The sequence below is a fragment of the Schistocerca piceifrons genome, chromosome 2 (assembly GCF_021461385.2).
Source record: "Schistocerca piceifrons isolate TAMUIC-IGC-003096 chromosome 2, iqSchPice1.1, whole genome shotgun sequence".
Classification (NCBI taxonomy): domain Eukaryota; kingdom Metazoa; phylum Arthropoda; class Insecta; order Orthoptera; family Acrididae; genus Schistocerca; species Schistocerca piceifrons.
In genome coordinates, this window is record NC_060139.1 from 859,589,470 (window position 1) to 859,608,637 (window position 19,168).

Consider the following 19,168-nt stretch of genomic DNA (forward strand, 5'->3'; position numbering starts at 1 on the left):
ATTTTCCAAACATGAGGAATATAATTCTTATAATTAACGGTAACCAAAGGTTGAAACTGCTTTGCTTTCCAAAATGGTGTAGGCTAATATACCAGGTGATCAAAAAGTCAGTATAAATTTGAAAACTGAATAAATCACGGAATAATGAAGATAGAGAGGTACAAGTTGACACACATGCTTGGAATGACATGAGGTTTTATTAGAACCAAAAAAATACAAAAGTTCAAAAAATGTCCATCAGATGGCGCTTCATCTGATCAGAATAGCAATAATTAGCATGACAAAGTAAAGATGATGTTCTTTACAGGAAATTCTCAATACGTCCACCATTATTCCTCAGCAATAGCTGTAGTCGAGGAATAATGTTGTGAACAGCACTGTAAAGCATGTCCGGAGTTATGATGAGGCATTGGCGTCAGATGTTGTCTTTCAGCATCCCTAGAAATGTCGGTCGATCACGATGCACTTGCGACTTCAGGTAACCCCAAAGCCAATAATCGCACGGACTGAGGTCTGGGAGGCCAAGCATGACGAAAGTGGCGGGTGAGCACACGATCACCACCAAACGACGCGCGCAAGAGATCTTTCACGCGTCTAGCAATATGGGGTGGAGCGCCATCCTGCATAAACATCGTATCTTCCAGCAGGTGATTATCAGCCAGGCTGGGGATGATGCGATTCTGTAACATATCGGTGTACCTCTCACCCATCACGGTAGCAGTTACAAAACCAGAATCACGCATTTTCTCGAAGAAAAAAGGCCCGATGACGGTAGATGTGATAAATCCAACCCATACCGTGACTTTCTCGTCGTGCAATGGTTTCCACTACAGTTCTAGGATTTTCGGTACACCAAATTCTGCAGTTGTGGGCGTTGACAGACCCTCGGAGCGTCGGTCCACAATATGTCACTCAACCAATCGTCATCTTCCGCCATCTTTTAAAACGCCCACACCGCAAATGCCCTCCGCTTCACTAAATCGCCAGGTAACAGTCCATGATGCCGATGAATTTTGTACGCATAGCATCGGAAGGTACGCCTCAGTGCCAATCAAAAAGTAGTGTATGGAATGCCGGTGCGACGTGCGACTGCGCGAGTGCTGACTTCCCCGTGCATAGACGAACCCGCTACAGTCTCCATTTCTTCCTGAACTGTCTCAGCAGCATTACGCCTTGTGCTCGGTCGGCCACTACGGGGTCTATCGTCTAAAGAACCCGTGACTTCGAACTTCGAAATCGTTCTCGCCACAGCTGCATTTGTCAACGAACCTTTACCCATTCGAATCTCCTTCCTATGGCGATAGGATCGTAACGCTGAACTAGCACATTCCCCATTCTGATAACACAACTTCACTAAAAGCGCCTTTTCAGGCAATGTCAACATGCTGCGACTGCTGGCGCATCTGATTCTCTCTCTCATTACAGCTCCTTTTATACACGATTGTCATGCCCAGTCACTGATGTTTTGCTGTCCAGCGCCATCTGTCGGACATTTTGTGAACTTTGTTATTTTGGTTCTAATAAAACCCCATGTCATTCCAAGCTTGTGTGTCAATTTTTACCTCTCTATCTACATTATTTCGTGGTTTATTAAGTTTTCAAATTTATACTGACTTTTTGATTACCCGGTATTTTGACTGCTTTCATTAAGCAAAATGAAAACTGAAAACAAACACTAAGAAAGTTCACTCAACAATTTGGGCTAAGTTCATGTTCAAGCATTTGCCACGAAATACAAAACACACAAAGGCTACAATGCATTGCATTTATACAGTCTGTCAACTTCAGCTAGAGTGAAAATACGAGTGGAATCGATTACCACCTAAATTTATAGCACTTCCTATAATACAGTTGAGCAACATAGTTCTACAGAATTTACAGTAAAAAAATGGTTCAAATGGCTCTGAGCACTATGGGACTTAACATCTGAGGTCATTAGTCCCCTAGAACTTAGAACTACTTAAAGCTAACTAACCTAAGGACATCACACGCATCCATGCCTGAGGCAGGATTCGAACCTGATACTGTAGTGGTCGCGTGGTGCCAGACTGAAGCGCCTAGAACCGCTCGGTCGCAACAGCTGGCTTTACACTTAATTTCAAAACTAAGTCACACATTGTCACACCGCATAAGAATTGAACGGCCACAGTAAACAAGCAATAGGAATAGTCACCAACATAACTGTAGTCTTGACAATATGGCCAGGTGGGTTAATACATGGACATTCCCAGCACAAGCAATTGGCACCAAAGTGCACGGGACTCATGAAACTCAGAAAAAGTTTTTGCAGCAGCCAGAGCTACACAGCACATTCCAATAACCATGCAGGTGACTCGGTATACTCATGACTGGCCAAAGTCCACTGGCACAGCCCTATGTCAACAACTGGCCCTGGTTCGTCTCACTTGTACTCGATATGGTGGCTCACTTCCTGGTTGCCTAGCAGAGCCATCACTACACGACTACACCATTGGTCAGTCCGAGGCTGGCTGTCTACATCCCCCAGAGTTCTCTGGGCATGCCTTCTAATACCCCTGGCATGGCACTCACTCAAAGACAACGCCTACAGTTGGCAATCAAAATCGGTAGGAGTCTCAGTGGCTCAAAGTCCACTTCGTTTTCACCCATCTCGATATACTCATTTAAACCTCTCCACCTCCTCAACCTGGCAAACCAACGCTAGGCTCTTATCACGGTGCAACAGCAAAATGGTATTCTGTACCAAAACGTTTGTGCCCCACCACCAACTAGCCCCTTTTAATGCATGTCCTGTCTCAACATGACATTGATACCTTCATCCTTAATGAAACGTTCCTTCAACACTATTACACCATCCAAGCCTCAACCTATATCCTCTACCATACAGATAATCCCCTTCCACTGGCCAGAGGTGACACTGCAGTCGGCCACCACAAGAACATCCTCACTCGGCCACAACTCTTACTCAGTAACCCTGCTGAACACCTTATCATTAGCATCTTCTTCAAAATCCTGTGCTACTATTTACATTCTACCTAATGATGCCGTACCATACAATTTCCTCACTCACACAGACCACAACTTTTCCATCTATATTATTGCCAGTATCCTCAACATTCATAGTAATTCCCCTGCAGAACTACAGTGGTGGTGACAGTTTATAAACTCTCTCCAAGGTGATGTTGTCCCCATCCCACAGCACACCCATCCTGAAAGCAACACCATCCAAATGTTGTCCCTGCATCGTCCAGCTTCCCTTGATGTATCACTGCAAAAGTTCTCAATCCAACTAGAGATGACTAGCTTCCTGTTCTCCTCACTATCTCCTACACCCTACCACATCCCCATACACCTCATTCCAATCTCCATCCAACAGCTATCCATGGCTACTCCCACATCAACTGCAATTCCTATCAAGAATCAATAGGTATTGAGATTGGAAGCCACCCCATAACCATCCACCAGCATGACAATATCCCCCAAGCCATTGCCTCTCTGGAGCAGACCTTGTCAGACACTTTATCCATCCACATCCTTGCTCCTTCCCAAGGGCTCATGACTAGGATACATTCACACACCTAAGTACAGAGACACATCAGGAATGTACTCAGTGCTAAAAGCTCATGTGCTCCTGCACCTCACCCATCTGCTATCCCAAGAGCGCAACATCTGCAAATCCACTGTTTTGTCTTCTCCAACCTAGAGAAAACCAACAACGCTGTACAGCATACTGGTCTCCTTTCCAAACTACAGATATACGTACTTCCAGTTAATTGTGTTCGACTTATTGCATCCTTCTTCTCTAATCGTCCATCCTTTGCCACTATTAACAACACCAATTCCCACAAATTTCATCACAATGTATGTGTGCCCCAAGGCTCTGTCCTCTCTCCTATATCTCCTTTACATTGCTGATATGTCCAAACCATCTCCATCACTACACCTCCTTCAGTACAATGATGACACCTTTTTCATCATCCTCTGTCCTACACTACAGAAATCCCAACGATTCCAACGAATCTACCTCAATTATTTTATTTCCTGGTGAGTGGTGTAACCAATATCTCCTCATGGTCAGCCCATACAAATCCCAGGCAATAATGTTAGGACACACTATCCACAGCTTCCATCTCCATGACTTCTACCTTACCATTTACGACTGCCCTATCCAGGTAACTAATACACTAAAATATCTTGGACTAAGCATCGACCGACGACTAACAAGGAAATGTTACCTACTAACCATCCAGCATAGAGCCTCCAATAGAATAAAAATACCAAGTGGCGAACTTGGGAATGCATATCTCCACAATTAAAAAGTCCTGAGTCGACCCATCCATTGTTATGCAAATGTTACATGGATATCTGCCCCATCGGAAGTTTATAAGTCGCTCCATAGCCTTGAATGCCACATACTTCACGTCGCTTTCTGCATGCATTTACTATCGGCCACATGGATCCTTTGACGACTCATCAAGTTCCCCCCTCTCACTGAAGACCTCTGAACAACCTACTTCTTCTGCAAACTCGACTTCAATAACCGTAAATTTTCCCCACTAATTTCCAATCCTAGTACACTGCTGTATCTACTGACACATTCCACTAACCCTACACTTACATACCTTCCACATACTCTCCAAAATACTTTCAGCGTTTCCCCCTCCCAGATCATGAACTCCATCCTGACATGTACCAATATTACTAACCTTAAAGCCAACCCCAACATTTCATCTAATCAGGCCTCCTTCTTTCTCCCCTCCTCATATTTCCCTACTCCTTTTGTCACTTTCCACCTTCTTTCCCTATCCACTTTTTCTCTTCAGATTTTAGTCTGACCAACACCCCCAACTAACCCTGCCTCCTTGTCCCCCAACAGCCACTCATATCCCATCGATACCACACATCAGTCCTCCATCCTTACACCACCGCCTTCCTATCCTCCCCAACGACCAGTCACCAACGGACTGCCTATCCCAGGGTAGATCATTACAGTTTTGGTGACAGTGAAGTATTTGGATTCAACATCAGTGTTTTCATAAACGTTTTAAATGTACTCTTATTGATTTTTGTTTGTTTTTACATTTTATTATTACTGTTTTCAACAAAAAACGAAGAAAGTCATGTTCATGCATAAAAACTTTGATAAATATCTCCTTCAAAATTTTTAAATTCTATTGTAAATAACTTCACAATGACTGTGTTTTTCTTTTTCTCTGTTAGATTATTTGTCTTTTGGCTGAAGAAAGGATTGAATGTACCACTGACAGCCCATGCGCCCCCCCCCCCCAAAAATAGGCTGAGGGGGATGAAATAAAAATAAAGGAAAAAAGGATGCATTCACATCTGAGTGTTGGACTCCCTCATCTCCAGCAACTGTTTACTAGACTGGACTGAGCACTTTCTCGTACTGAATCGATAGTTCGTCATTCATCAGTTGCCACTGTCATACGCTCCACAAGCATTACCTCTTGTGTGCCTGTTTTGTTTGTGTCATCAAGACTTCTTCTCTGTGCATTTGCATTCACAATCATCCTAATCTTGTCCTGTGGATCGTCATCATCGTCACCTCCTCCACTACCTCTGATTCACCACTTCTGACGTACTGTGTTTGCCTCTGCTGCCTCCATCTCAGTCGTTAAGTATTGTTGTAGTCACCACCACATTATCCTGGATGTTGCTGATGTTATTCCCTGTCACCTGGGCGACACTAGTAGTCATCGTTTACTAACTGTTCCCTGTACTCTTACCCCATAATGGAAATTCCTGTGATGTCTATCATCTATAACAACCATCCCTAGCTCCCACTGTCATCACATGGAGCACTTCCTCCAATCCATCAACCTGTTCCACTCTCCCCACTCCACAGTCTTGTCCCCATTACAATCACTTCCTTTGCCTACTCATCCCTTCCCGTGACATCTCCCCCATCTTGTACCACATCCTTCGCCTATCCCCCACTTCCAACTTACCAACACCAAACACTTCCCCTGTTCAACCACCAGCAGGGGTGACATCTCATCATGATATAGCAGCAATATTATAAGTTGCAATACCTGTCACCCAGTCAACAAGCTGCCGAACCAACTCCAGCCAAATGGAAAAACCTGCACCACAACATATTCCATTATTCCCAGTTCCCCTACACTCATTCCATCCTGCTATCTCCAATAAATCACAGAAACGCACTAACATAGACTCCTCTATCAGTATTGTCCTTAGATACCCCAAATATGTCCCCATCCCATTGAACACATGGACATCGGCCACACCTGCACTTTCTTCCCATCACTTCACGCCTTTATCTTATCTTGCCCTGATCCCAAATACCTTAACACCAAATCCCTTACTCTTGAAATCAGTAAGTACACCCCACACATTCCCAATGTCCAGATATCATCTCCAGTCCTACCTGCATTGATATCTCAACCTAATCCACCAAATACAAAGCCAATTTTCCACCCATCAAACTAGAACTAACCATGCTTGTTCAAGCTGTTGATGGTCCTAGCCATACTGGTAACTCCTTCCTCCCACCTCTCACTGCTGAAGATATGATCAAATTGTCCACCATTGTCCTTCAAAATATTCACCCATCCTCAAAACTTCACACTGTACAACAAAGTTCTGTTGCTCCGCACTCCACATTTCATCTCAACACCCTAGCCACCTGCTACCAAAACCACTTCATATTTACCTGCCTCAGGATTGTCGTTTAGACCCTCTCCACCCCTAACCCACACAACCCATTCTCTAGCTTCTCATCAAGGTGTGGCAGCAATACAGTGTCTTGTATCGTAATATCCACTCCCTGTCCACCAAAAATCCCTTTTTATTGCATACTCTGTCCAAATAAAGCATCTGTAGATTCATCCTAAGTAAAACGTTCATCCAACCCTATCACACGATCTGAACTTCTCCCTACATCCTCCACTGTACAGATAATCCACTTCCCTTGGCCATAAGTAGAGATACAATCCGTCATCAGAAGAATATCCTCAGTCAGCCGTAACCCTTACCCCCACTCAACACAGATTATGATCACCTCACCATAGATTGGAAAAACCCACTCACCTGTCTCCACTGAAAAGCTTCTGATTTTCTTAAATGGTGCTACATCCTTGTTTCCCCTCCTACCTGCAATGCCTATGACAACTCTCACCCCACCCATTTCGCAAAATGAAGAACCAAGTCCCAGCCTGCCAAACTAGAACTCACTGTCTTGATTTATTCCATTGTTAACACCATTCATGCCAAAAGTTTCCTCCGCCCACCTCCCACTGCTGAAGATATAATAATTCTTGAATTTATGGCCCTCATCCTCCAAAACATCCATCCATTTCAACAACCACACTCCTCTAACAAATCTCTCTTGGCTGCCCACCCAGTCTTCCATGTCAACTCCCAAGCCACATACACCAATGACCAGGTCCACCTCGTCTTCACCCACCTTCACACCTGGTCTGAACATTTTCTAGTCCTCATTTACACAAATCTCACCCAAACCCTTATCATGACGTGACCAAGTTGCGATATCCTTTTCTACAACATCCATCCCATACAACAAACAGACAACTCTTTGTATAAACCCTGTCCAACAAAGTTCCCATTTCTTCATTCTTAGTTAAACATCCCTCCAACCTAACCACCCTCAAAACCTCTCTCTGTATCCTCTACCATACAGGTAACCCCTTTCTCCTGCCCAGAGGTGAAGCTGCAATCAGCTACCAAAAGAACGATCCTGTTCTGCTACAACCCTTCTACAATTCTCCAACCACACACGTTATTACCACTTTCTTTAAAACCTTGAGTGTCACCTGTGCCACCACCTACATCTGACCTAATCACCCTATCCCCTATGACTTTCACACACACACACTGTCTACATTACTGCTGCTGACCTCAACAGCCATCCCTGCAGAACCCTAGCGGTAGCATCAGTGTACAAATTCCCTCCAAGATGACCTTGTCGTCATTCCACAGCACACTCTTCCCGAAAGTAACACCATTCCAAACATCATTTTAGCTTTCCCCAAACTTCTTGGGCACTTCCCTGCAGCAATCCTTCATCCCGTTGGAAGTGATCATCTACCTGTTGTCCTCAACACCCCCTACATCCTACCTCATCTCATGCTCCCTATCACAGTTTCCATCCAGAGGTTATCCAAGAGTACTCCTGTGCCAATTGGGATGCTACTACGGATCCATAGATACTCATATTGGATATGGTGATATCCCTTACACTATGAGCTTCTTGCAGCAGATACTGTCAGGCCACATATTTGCCCACATCCATACCAAAATCACATATCTTCCCCCCCCTACAAGCCTTACACCTTCTCTGAAAATCTCATCGCCTGTACTTCTTCTTCTCTTCTTCCAATCATTATCGGGGTATACTCACATGCCACCAGCAAATACAGAGATACACCAGAAACTTATTAAATAAAAAAAAAATGCACTGGCCCCAGACATGCACCAGACTCAATGCTACCCTCCCCATTAACTCTTCAAAGTATTCGAAATCATGCCATTGAGTTACAGGTAACAATTCCATCCTTCACTATCTGCTCCTCCATAATAACCATACCCTACCTGACAATCTGGGCAAAGCTGACCACTTTGTATCTTATCTCTTCCTTACCATCCATGAAGTCGCAAACATCACTGTCTCATCCCTGGCTCCCAGCTTCTACTACTTCTACAACATATTACAAACATTATTAAGGACACTAGTCACAGTACTCATTGTAAAACAAGTACTTCAAAGAAAATGTATCACATTCCCTGGTCATAAGCATATTAGCTTTTGCCACCTCAAACAATGTCCCTTTCCTTTCTGGTCACCCTCGCAAACCTCTTTATCTCTATCGTCTAAAGAGGTTCCTACTTTGAAATGTGGGAAACATCCAAAATCCTGCTTTTTCTCAAACCCCACAAACACCCTTTCAGTACCACCTCTAACCGACCCATTGACCTTACTTCACTATTCAGCAAAGTCTTTCAATCCATCATCCCATGATGCATCCACCGACACCTGCACCAACACCATCTCCATCGTGTTAACCAGTGTGGCTTCCATTCCAAATTCTTCTCTGAAGACCAACTCCTGTACCTCACTCACCTCATATCCCAACAACTCGACACCCAAATATTCGCCAATTTTGTCTCCCACAACCTGAAGAAAGCCTATGGCTGAGTAAGGCATTCCAGTTTCCTTTTCAAATTCCAAACATACGCATTTCCATTTTACTATGTCCACCTTATTTGATCCTTCCTATGTAAACGCTCATCCCCTGTTACTATGGAAATATTGCTTTCTGAATAATTAATAGAATATGCCCCAACGTTTAATTAAGGCTAAAATACATGAAGAATAAATTTTCTCTGTGTAAATAAATCTGTAAAGTAAGGAGAGAAGGTCATGATTTAATATAAGGAATGTATTTTTTTGCTGTTCTGATAAGGAATATTCCAGAGAAATGTTTACATATCGAGACTGTAAAGCAAGTTGACGGCAATCGCCGTTATTTTGGTTTTGGATTATATAAAAGCAGGAGCTGTAAGCTCTCTCTTGTTTGTTTTCGTTGGCTGTTTAACAAAATGTGAGTGTCCCTCTCGTATCTGTAACTTTTGGCTAAATAAGTACGCTAATTTAATTACAATAGAAATGTTTGAATTAAAATGTTTGAATTAAGAAACTACTTTCCTTTTCCATTAATACCACATCTCAAATTATTATGTTGCATTTTCGAACTTTTTCAGGCTGCAGCGAAGGTCAGTTACCGACGAATTGTTTGTTGGCTACAGCCGCATGCTACTAGTGTTCAATCGGCATTTGCTTTATTATACTTTTATTTCAGCGTCACTGAGATATCTTTCATCGATCTTTTCGATCAGTATCCGGGTAAAGTAACCACGCAAGCTGCGTAATTTTGAGATCGGTCGCTGGCCTCTAAACAATGCCGCCGGTCAACGTTCTCGTCGGTCTGATGGCAGTCTGATGCTGGATGGCGGAACATAATTTCATTATCGACAAGTATAAATTTTCTATGCACCATTTTATTGTTTCAGAAGCTTTGCCACCAGCAAAAGTGATAAATATAATATTACATTTTTTTAAAAAATACCAGTAATATTATATTGGCGCACCCAACGTGTAGCTCGAACAAAAAATTGTATGATGTTAACTGATGCTTGTTTGTTCTGTTTTTCATGAACATTGTTGGAGTCAAGAACAAACTGATGACGCTACACAAAAAATAAACGAAATTATCTTATTTATTTAATCATATGGCTAGGGCCCCCCGTTGTCAGGTCGTTCGCCAGGTGCCAGTATTTCAATTTGACGCCATTTCGGCGACCTGCAGTTGATGAGGATGATAGGGTGATGATGAGGACAGCACAACATCCAGTCCCTGGGCGAAGAAAATTCCACGACCCAGCTGGGAATCGAACCCGGGCCCAGAGCATTGACACTCTGTCACGCTGACAATTTTTTTTTATTCCACAAAAACAGTAACAAAAATGGCTAGCTTACAATGAAATGACATAAATAAGGTGACAGATAATTGCAGTCATAAATCACAGCATTCAAAGAATGAGGAATGATATGCAGTCTTTGCAGTAGCACACATTTAGCATCTCCACTGTCATCTTCAACTGGTGGCAGTTCTTCATGCACATTTTCTTCTTCTGCAGCCTGAGGTTCCTCATCATCATTTCCCATACCCAAATTAATCATTCAGTAAATCCTTGATGTGTATTCCTTCCAGGTAAATTACGTGGACAAAAGAGCAGTCTCGAACAGCGACATCGCAAAGTTCTTCACTGCCTTGTTATTTTTTCAGTTACAGCCTTCTAAACGCATCCTTAAGGAGTTCAAGATCTTCCTTTATAACAGACACCAAATGTTTGCCGTCATATTCTTGTCTCTTCTGTACTACTGATTTATTTTTCATGTGTGACTTGCAGGTGAGGTTAGGGTCGGGAACGTGACACAACCCATCCCCTCTCCACGAGGAATCCAGTTCCTAACCTATAGCCATTCTGTTGAAGACAATTCACAGCATGTTACCATATTTCTTATTGTGATTCTGATACTTAAGTGTTTTCTCGAATTCATTTTCCATATACATGTTGTATTCAATATATTCATCGCTCCCAATATTGTTTAAAATGTAACTTGTATATTTACCTATTAACCAAATCACTGTGTTATTTTTTGCCTGAGGGTATTAAATTTCTTATTGTCTGAAGAAAATGTTAGTTGGTACATTGTTTGCTGAAGTTCTTGTCATTTGAGCCATTTTCTCCCTGGTCCACCTCCAGTTGATAATCCGATCTCCGTATGTGTAACGATGAGGCACACTATCAACGAGATTGCATTTGCTGCAGGGGTTAGTGTCACTTAAACCGATGGCAAAGAGGCGCTCATTAGTGCTGATGATGTTATTGACCATCTTGTACCACGCTGTTCTCACGTCAGACGAAAGAACATCACTACTGATGATTTTCCAGACCACATTCCATGCTATTCCAGTATATTTAGTTTCTATGTTATTTTTACTTTCATGTTTTCGTCTTTCAGCTAAAATCGCCTTTGCTGTAACGTTTTTGGAGTTTAAAAGATTTTTGCTGACATAGTTTAGTTCAAGATAATACTCCCTAATATGTTTTAGTTTAAAACTTATTTTTTGTATTTTTATCGGCGGCTGTACACTTCCTGGCCTGACAATGTCGTATAGTTTTGCTGTAATGCACCCTGGATCGTTACACATTATGCTCCATGTTCGTTTGACATACAGTGCCATCGCTTTAGACTTGATGTCGGTTAGTCCCATTCCTCCATTGCTTGGATCCAAAACTGCTGTCTTCACCGGCACTCAGAGCAATTCCCCTTTGTACAAAAACTTTGCTAAGGTGGACACGATCGTCTTCGCCACCATTGATGGAATAGGAAGAACCTGTGCTATGTAGTAGGCCTTGGATAAAATTTATGAGGGGGGACCCAAAAATAATCGGAATTTCTTTCTAGAAAGCATATACTTTATTGTTTTAAAATACAACCTTAATCTCCTTCGAAGTACTCTCTATTAGCATTAATACGCTTATCCAAACGTTCATTCCAGTGTTCGAAGCACCTTTTAAATTCGTCCTCTTTGACACCTGCTAGCAATTTCATAACATTGCGTTTTACGTCTTCCACATCCGCAAAACGCTTCCCTCTCAAGTCTCTTTTCATCCTCGGGAATAGGAAGAAGTCCGTGGGTACTAAATCCGGCGAATAGGGCGCCTGGGTCAGGGTAGTCGTCTTCGTTGAGGCCAAAAACAGGCGAACGCTGAGAGCCGTGTGCGCGGGAGCGTTGTCGTGATGCAGGAACCACACGCCAGAATCCCACAAAGCCGAACGTTTTCGCGACAAATTTCTGCGAAATCGTTTCATAACCTCCAAATAGAGCTGTTGATTTACTGTCTGGTTTTCAGGGACAAATTCAGAGTGTACGATCCCTTTGATGTCAAAAAAAAAAAAAAAAAAAAATTCAACATCATTTTCACATTCGATTTCACTTGTCGAGCTTTTTTTGGTCGAGGTGAGCCAGGTGACTTCCATTGTGATGACTGTTGTTTATTTTCTGGATCGTACCCATGGCACCATGACTCATCACCTGTAATGATTTTGTTGAAAAAATGTGGATCATCTTTGAACGCATCCTTCATTTCGAGACAGGCTTGAACACGACGATCTCTTTGATCTCCGGTAAGAAGCTTCGGCACGAATTTTGCTGCCACTCTTTGCATCCCCAAACTGATGGTCAAGATGCACTGAATTGAGCTCCAGGACAACCCGTACAAGTTGATTGTCGTGCTTCGATCTTCACTGATGAGATCATGGATTTTGTCTTGTTGTCTTCGCTTCAAGCAGTTGAAGGTTGACCAGAATGGGGATGATCTTCAACCACCATTTCTCCCATTTTAAACCGAGAAAAACATTCGTACACTTGCGTTTTACTAAGAGCATTGTCTTTGTAGGCTGTCTGAATCATCGCAACAGTTTCTGCGGCGTTCTTGCCGAGCAAGAAACAAAACTTCACTGCCCCACGTTGTTCGTAAGAACTAGCCATTTCCTTGTGTCACGTCTGCTCTGTACACACACTCAAAGAATTACCAAAGAAACCACACTTCTCACTGTTGGGTGACACCGCGTGGCAGAATGACTCAGCAGAGCTCCTACTACAACCCTCTGGCAGCGCAACCTGCTACTACAAGTACACTATGTGCAGCATTACGATTCTGGTTACTTTTGGGTCCCCCCCCCCCCCCCTCATACGTGCTAATAAACAGTATTCTCTGGAACTCTTCTATGCTACGTTGACAGTTTTCAATCAAAGCTCCCTTGATTTTTCTTGTCACTTCACGCCAATTTATTGCTATCATTTTTAAAACGGAAGTTGTCAGTGCTATTCCAAGAGCTTTCTGTTCATTAACATGGTTTGCCCACTCAATGCACAAGTTAGCAAGCCGCTTTATATTTAGAAATTTACTTTTGTTTTCATTTACCCACGCACCTGATGCGGAGCAGTATTTTGCAAGTGCCATCCCTAGCTGTGTCACATCTGCTTGGTCTCTGATGCTTACACCTACATCGTCCGTATAAGCACCTACCACAGTCTTTGTTCCTTGAATGGTAATGCCTGTCAGTCTCTGCTGTAGCTGTCCCAGGAAAAGCTCCAGCGATATAACGAACAGGGTAATGGATAAAGAGCTTCCTTGGGTAACACCCCTTTTTATTTCAATTTGTTTTGTCAATTGACAGTTAACGGAGATTTGTGCAGTAAAACCCATTGCCATGTTCTTGATTATGTCGATGGTTTTTGGCAGGAAGTCCATTCCGTGTATTGTCTCTATCAGGTATTTGTGATTAATTTGATCAAATGCCTTATGGAAGTCTATGAAAAGCATTCCACATTTTATGTTACTTGCCTGCGTTAGCACAGTGACATCGCGATACAAAGTCACAGTTTGTAAAATCGTCCTTCTAAAAGCATAAGTCTGCTGTTGGCCTATGATGTCAGCACTTATTAATTACTCGAGCTATCATTTTATAATCCGAATTTAAAAGCGAAATCGGCCGTAGGTTGTTTATTTTTTGCAGCCTCTGTTCTCTGGGATCAACACGATTTTGCATTGTTTGAACTCTACAGTCACTGGCTTTCCCTGTAAGACTTCATTGACAATTTCGTTGAACTTTTCTTCCATTAGGGTCCAAAAGCGTTTATAAAATTCAATGGGCAGTCCGCACAGGTCCTGGGGATTTCCTAGCAGGGGAGCTGCACACGATTTCTAATACATCTTCCTTAGTGATGTCCAAAGAAATGTCCTCATCATCATCTCGCGATATTCGTGGAAGATATGTACCAAAGAGCTCATCGTTTTCCTTTTCGTTTGTTCCCCCTGACGCATACATAAGTTCATAGTACACTGAGATCTCTTTAATTATTTCCTTCTGGGTGGTGATTTTGGTACCATCATCGATTTGAAGTTCAGCCATGAAACTTCTTCTTCTGTTCTTGGTGTGTCTGACAAGGAGGTACAATGCAGCTGTCTCATCTTCAGTGACTGACTCTGCTTTGGAGTTTATCTTAAGTCTCTTCAGTCTTATTAATTTTGCTTTTATTTGCTTGATGTCTTTTAATCTTGTAGGAATTGCGTCTGTCTGATTGTAGAGATCCCTTAGCACGCTGTAGCAGAATTCTACAGTCTGTTCCCTTTCTCTGGCCATATCTAAACCAAAAGATATTAAAACTTTCCTTAGCTTCAGTTTCGCTCGTTGAGTCCACCATTCCATCACACTTGGAAAATTGTTCAGTGAACGGAGACACATTTCCCAAGCTCTAGTTAGGGCATCTTCTAAGTCTTCTTCTGATAATAACGATACATTTAGATTCCACTGGCTTCTTACTCTTCAAGTAGGTTGTGGTGTTAAATTTACGCAGGTCAAGAACGCACTGCAATAGGAAAAAGTAACGCGAACAGTTTCTGTTTTCAGTCCTTTATCTGCTAAATTTTCCTATACGTAAATTCTGTCAATTCTACTACAGGAATTCGTAACAATATGAGCGAAGTTCACCATTGTTGGGTATTTTATTTCCCACGCATCTTTTAATTTTAAATCAACAACAAGACCTCTCAGGTCAGTTGAATAACTGCAGTTGGGGATTTGATCCTTTCGACTCAATACACAATTAAAATCTTTCATTAAAGAATGTGGCTCTTGTAGCTCTATTACTGCTTCCAAAAGACGCATATAAATTGACAATAGTAACTTCTGTTACATTTATTCCGATACCTCGCCCCGATTCTAATTTATCAACGTGATGTACAGGGAAGCCTTCTCTAACTAAAATGCCCATGCCACCATTCAGCTACCAGGGGCGGACACGAAATTGACTGATGTAACGGGAATCAGAGCAGACTCTTAAGTAACAACATGTTACCAGTTGCCTTTATGTGGTGTGCGTACTGTAAAACCTTCAGTACACACACCATTATATTATTTGACTTGTCGCTCTAGCGAAGTAGGAGAGTGTCAGCAATATGTCTCGTGGTCAGACGATAGAAATGCCACTTGCACGCTTAGAGTAGCAGATTGACGGTGACCAACTTTAAACAGAACTTGATTAATTTTCACACACATTTATTAAAATAATAAAAGCATAGAAATAACTTAACTTGGTTCTGTATGCTATTTACAATTGACGATCTAAAGTTCCTTTGGTCTTGGTACGTTAATCTTATTCTCACATATCTCTGATACTTGACAAAGTGTCTATTCATTTATCTTCATGGCTATGTACAGGAATATGGTAATCTTATTAGGTGCAGACTGAATCTTGACTACAGACTAATGCAGATTAATGCAGACTGACTAATCGGAGGTCTGTATACTCGTTATAATACCCCGTGCGTTCATGTATCACTGCGCGAGTGTGATCTGTGAGGAGAAAAGGTTCTACGTTAGCAGTAATCTCATTAGCTGCGTTACATATTAATAAGCGGATCGGTGGAATCAGAATTTGCTCCGTCTTTATGGCAGCACCATCTTGTAGAGTGGAGACTGCGCTGTTGTGCTTAGCAGGACGCCCTCTAATGGGAAAGTTGTGTACACGCTGACTACGCGGCACTATGTACACAACACTTTGCTTTCGTAGTCTGCAACGTGTGACTCATTTAATTCATGGTCAATTTTGGATTTTCTGCATTTTGCGTAGTTTGTAATTGCAGTAGGCATTGTTGCTGAGCGTTATACAAGATGGCTAAAGCGAGACGAAAATGAGTGATAGTGGATTGTTTTAGTTTGAAGCAGCCATATTGTCATTTTAGTAATACAACAATTAGTTTCTGGTCAATTTACGCTAATTATTTAGAGTGTTGCCAAGAGATTTTATTTCAAATTATATTTTCAATTTGCGTCATGACAAAGATACGTAAACCTGAAAACATGGATTCCGCAATTGATAGTGTTCCTGAAAATAACGTCGATGGTGGTAACAGCAGTACCGATCCGACGGTGGCAGAATCCAATGCTCGAAATGTGGTGGCAGAAGCTAATACGCACGCACAAGCAACTGAAAGTGCCGAGCAAATACCTCCTCCTATCGTAGATCCCTTTTCTTTGTTATTCAATGAAATTGCTGAGATGATTAACGAACGCGATGAAGCGCTTGCTACATGCATAGGTACTACTCTTTCTGAGAGAGATGTAGCGCTGATATCTCAAATAAATAATACCTTGACTGAACGTGACAAACAGTTGGTCACTCAGTTCCCACTCAGGTAATTGAGGAATTAGTAAAAAAAATTACACACTAGTTTAGGAACAATAGCATCCGCAATTAACAACCTAAAGGAGGCATATGAGGATTTACCAGATACCGTTTTCAAACTATCGAAGGATGTGGCAACATTACAATTAGCACAGAAGACGGTGGAAGATACGATGCGCGAATTAACACAACATCTCGACAGGATGTCAGTGGGAACAGAGGTGTTAAAAACCAGGCTAGATGAACAGAGTGAAAAATTAAATACCGAATTTGCCAAGTGGCTTGAGCAGAAAGACAAAATGCTCACCGATAAAATAAATTCAGAGTGGAAAGGCGCAATACAACGTGTTGGGAGCGAAGCGATGACTGAACTCGGCACGGCAAATCTAACGCTCCGCTTGGAAATAGACCACATAAAGCACATTATACATCACAACCTTCCACAGTGGCGATACGAAGTTTCGTCACAGGTGAAATAAATGCGATGTGCGGTGAAAACAATACCACAGCCGTCACGGGAAGTACCGACTATCGATACGCAAATGCAGGACGCATACATTGCAGGTCCACTAAGTTCAGGGACATACTTTGAAGCGTGTCAGCCCGTGAACTCCCCTGCAAAACAATCGCGTGATGAGATGAGGCCAAGTGCAACCTTAACAGAGGTCTTTCAGGAAGGAGGCCTGTTAAAACACAGACAATTTCAGTCTTTATCCCAGACAAAAGACAAGTTCATCCTGAAATTTTTATAAGTTCATTCTGCAACGAACTGCCCAAGTCAAGGAATGAGAGGCAGAGAATACAATTCATTGCCTCACATATACAAGGAGACGGTGTTTTATGGTCTACCGAAGCTGCTGAGAACTGTATACTTTATGAACAATTTGAAAAGCCTTACCTTGCTAATGCTGGTCAGTGGGCATACAAGAACGCGTTATAAAACAGGTCTTCAGCCCAGAAATTTACAACACAAAGCAGGGTAGACTTCCGAAGTATTTTGAAAAATACAGTAATTTTACGAGATACTGGGACGACCTGGTCGCGCACAAAGATGTATTACGCCTCTTAGAGGCAAAGTTGCCTGTTCATATAAGGAAGAAGTTAATAAAAGTCCTTGATTGTGACCTTGAACTCTTTTTGTCAGTGATTGATACCTGGGACATAATACAAGAAGATGCGAAATGCAGCACTGGCAGCAGTGGCTCTCAGTCCGCGAATAAGAATGGACACAGCCACAATAATAGCCGTAACGGCGGGTCGTGGATTTAGGGTAAACAGATTAGTAGGGGGACAACCTATGTGCCAGGCCATGCTGCATTGTTGCCAAATGTATTTAAGATGGTGGCGATGACGTCATCCAAGATGGCGACATGTAGACTTGGCAACATCGCATGACGTCATCCAAGATGGCGGCTTTTGGCGGGAAAATAGGCCAATTGTGCTACGTCCACTAACCTAAACTTAAGAAAAAATGGCGGGAATTTTGAATTTTGGCGGAAAATAGCCCAATTGTGCTATGTCCACTAACCTAAGCCTCCAGAAGAAACAATGGCGGGAAGTTTGAATTCCAACAGGATAATGCATGCAAAAAACCGTACTTTTCTTTATTATTATTGATTATCATTTATTAACATTCATTATCATTCATTGTCATTTATTATCACTCATTATCATTTATTATCATTCATTATCATTTGTTATTATAGCTTACCTCCACTAGAAAATTGCGCCAAATTCAAATTCCAACACGATATTGTCTCGAAAACTGTACTTCTACGTGTTATTATCATTTATTATTTATTCAAAATGTCCGATTTTCTCGGTGACAAAGCCATTTTCCTTACATACCTTAACAAAAATCTATCACACCATAATTGATCACACGTACGAGCTTTCTCCGTCACTTATCTTTTTTCACTGGTAGCCTATCATAATCGCCTCAAGTAATAAACTGCACTTATAGTAACATAATTCACGTCCTTTGATTTTGCAGGGGGGAAGGGACTGAAGACTTTATTTCAAGCAGTACGATCATCATTTGTTCTCCAACACAGTCAGCACACACATCTTTGATATCGCAGTGCAGTTGCCACGACGTCTGCGCTCCAACTGAATTAGTTCAAATACTCGCCAACCCCAGTCTAGTGCGCAGAGGCACTGCCGACGCCTGTCATGTCAGGCGGTCGGCGAGCCCAGCGATCGCTCCCTCGTCGTAAACATGTTTTCGCTGGACACACTGGAACTTGCCGAATTTGACGTCACAGCGGCCCCTTGTCCTCTCACCACGTGTATTCGTCGCCTCCGCACGTTTCCCGCCAAAATTGTCTGCCTCGGAGCTCAATCACACAATGGTCGACCGTTCGCTG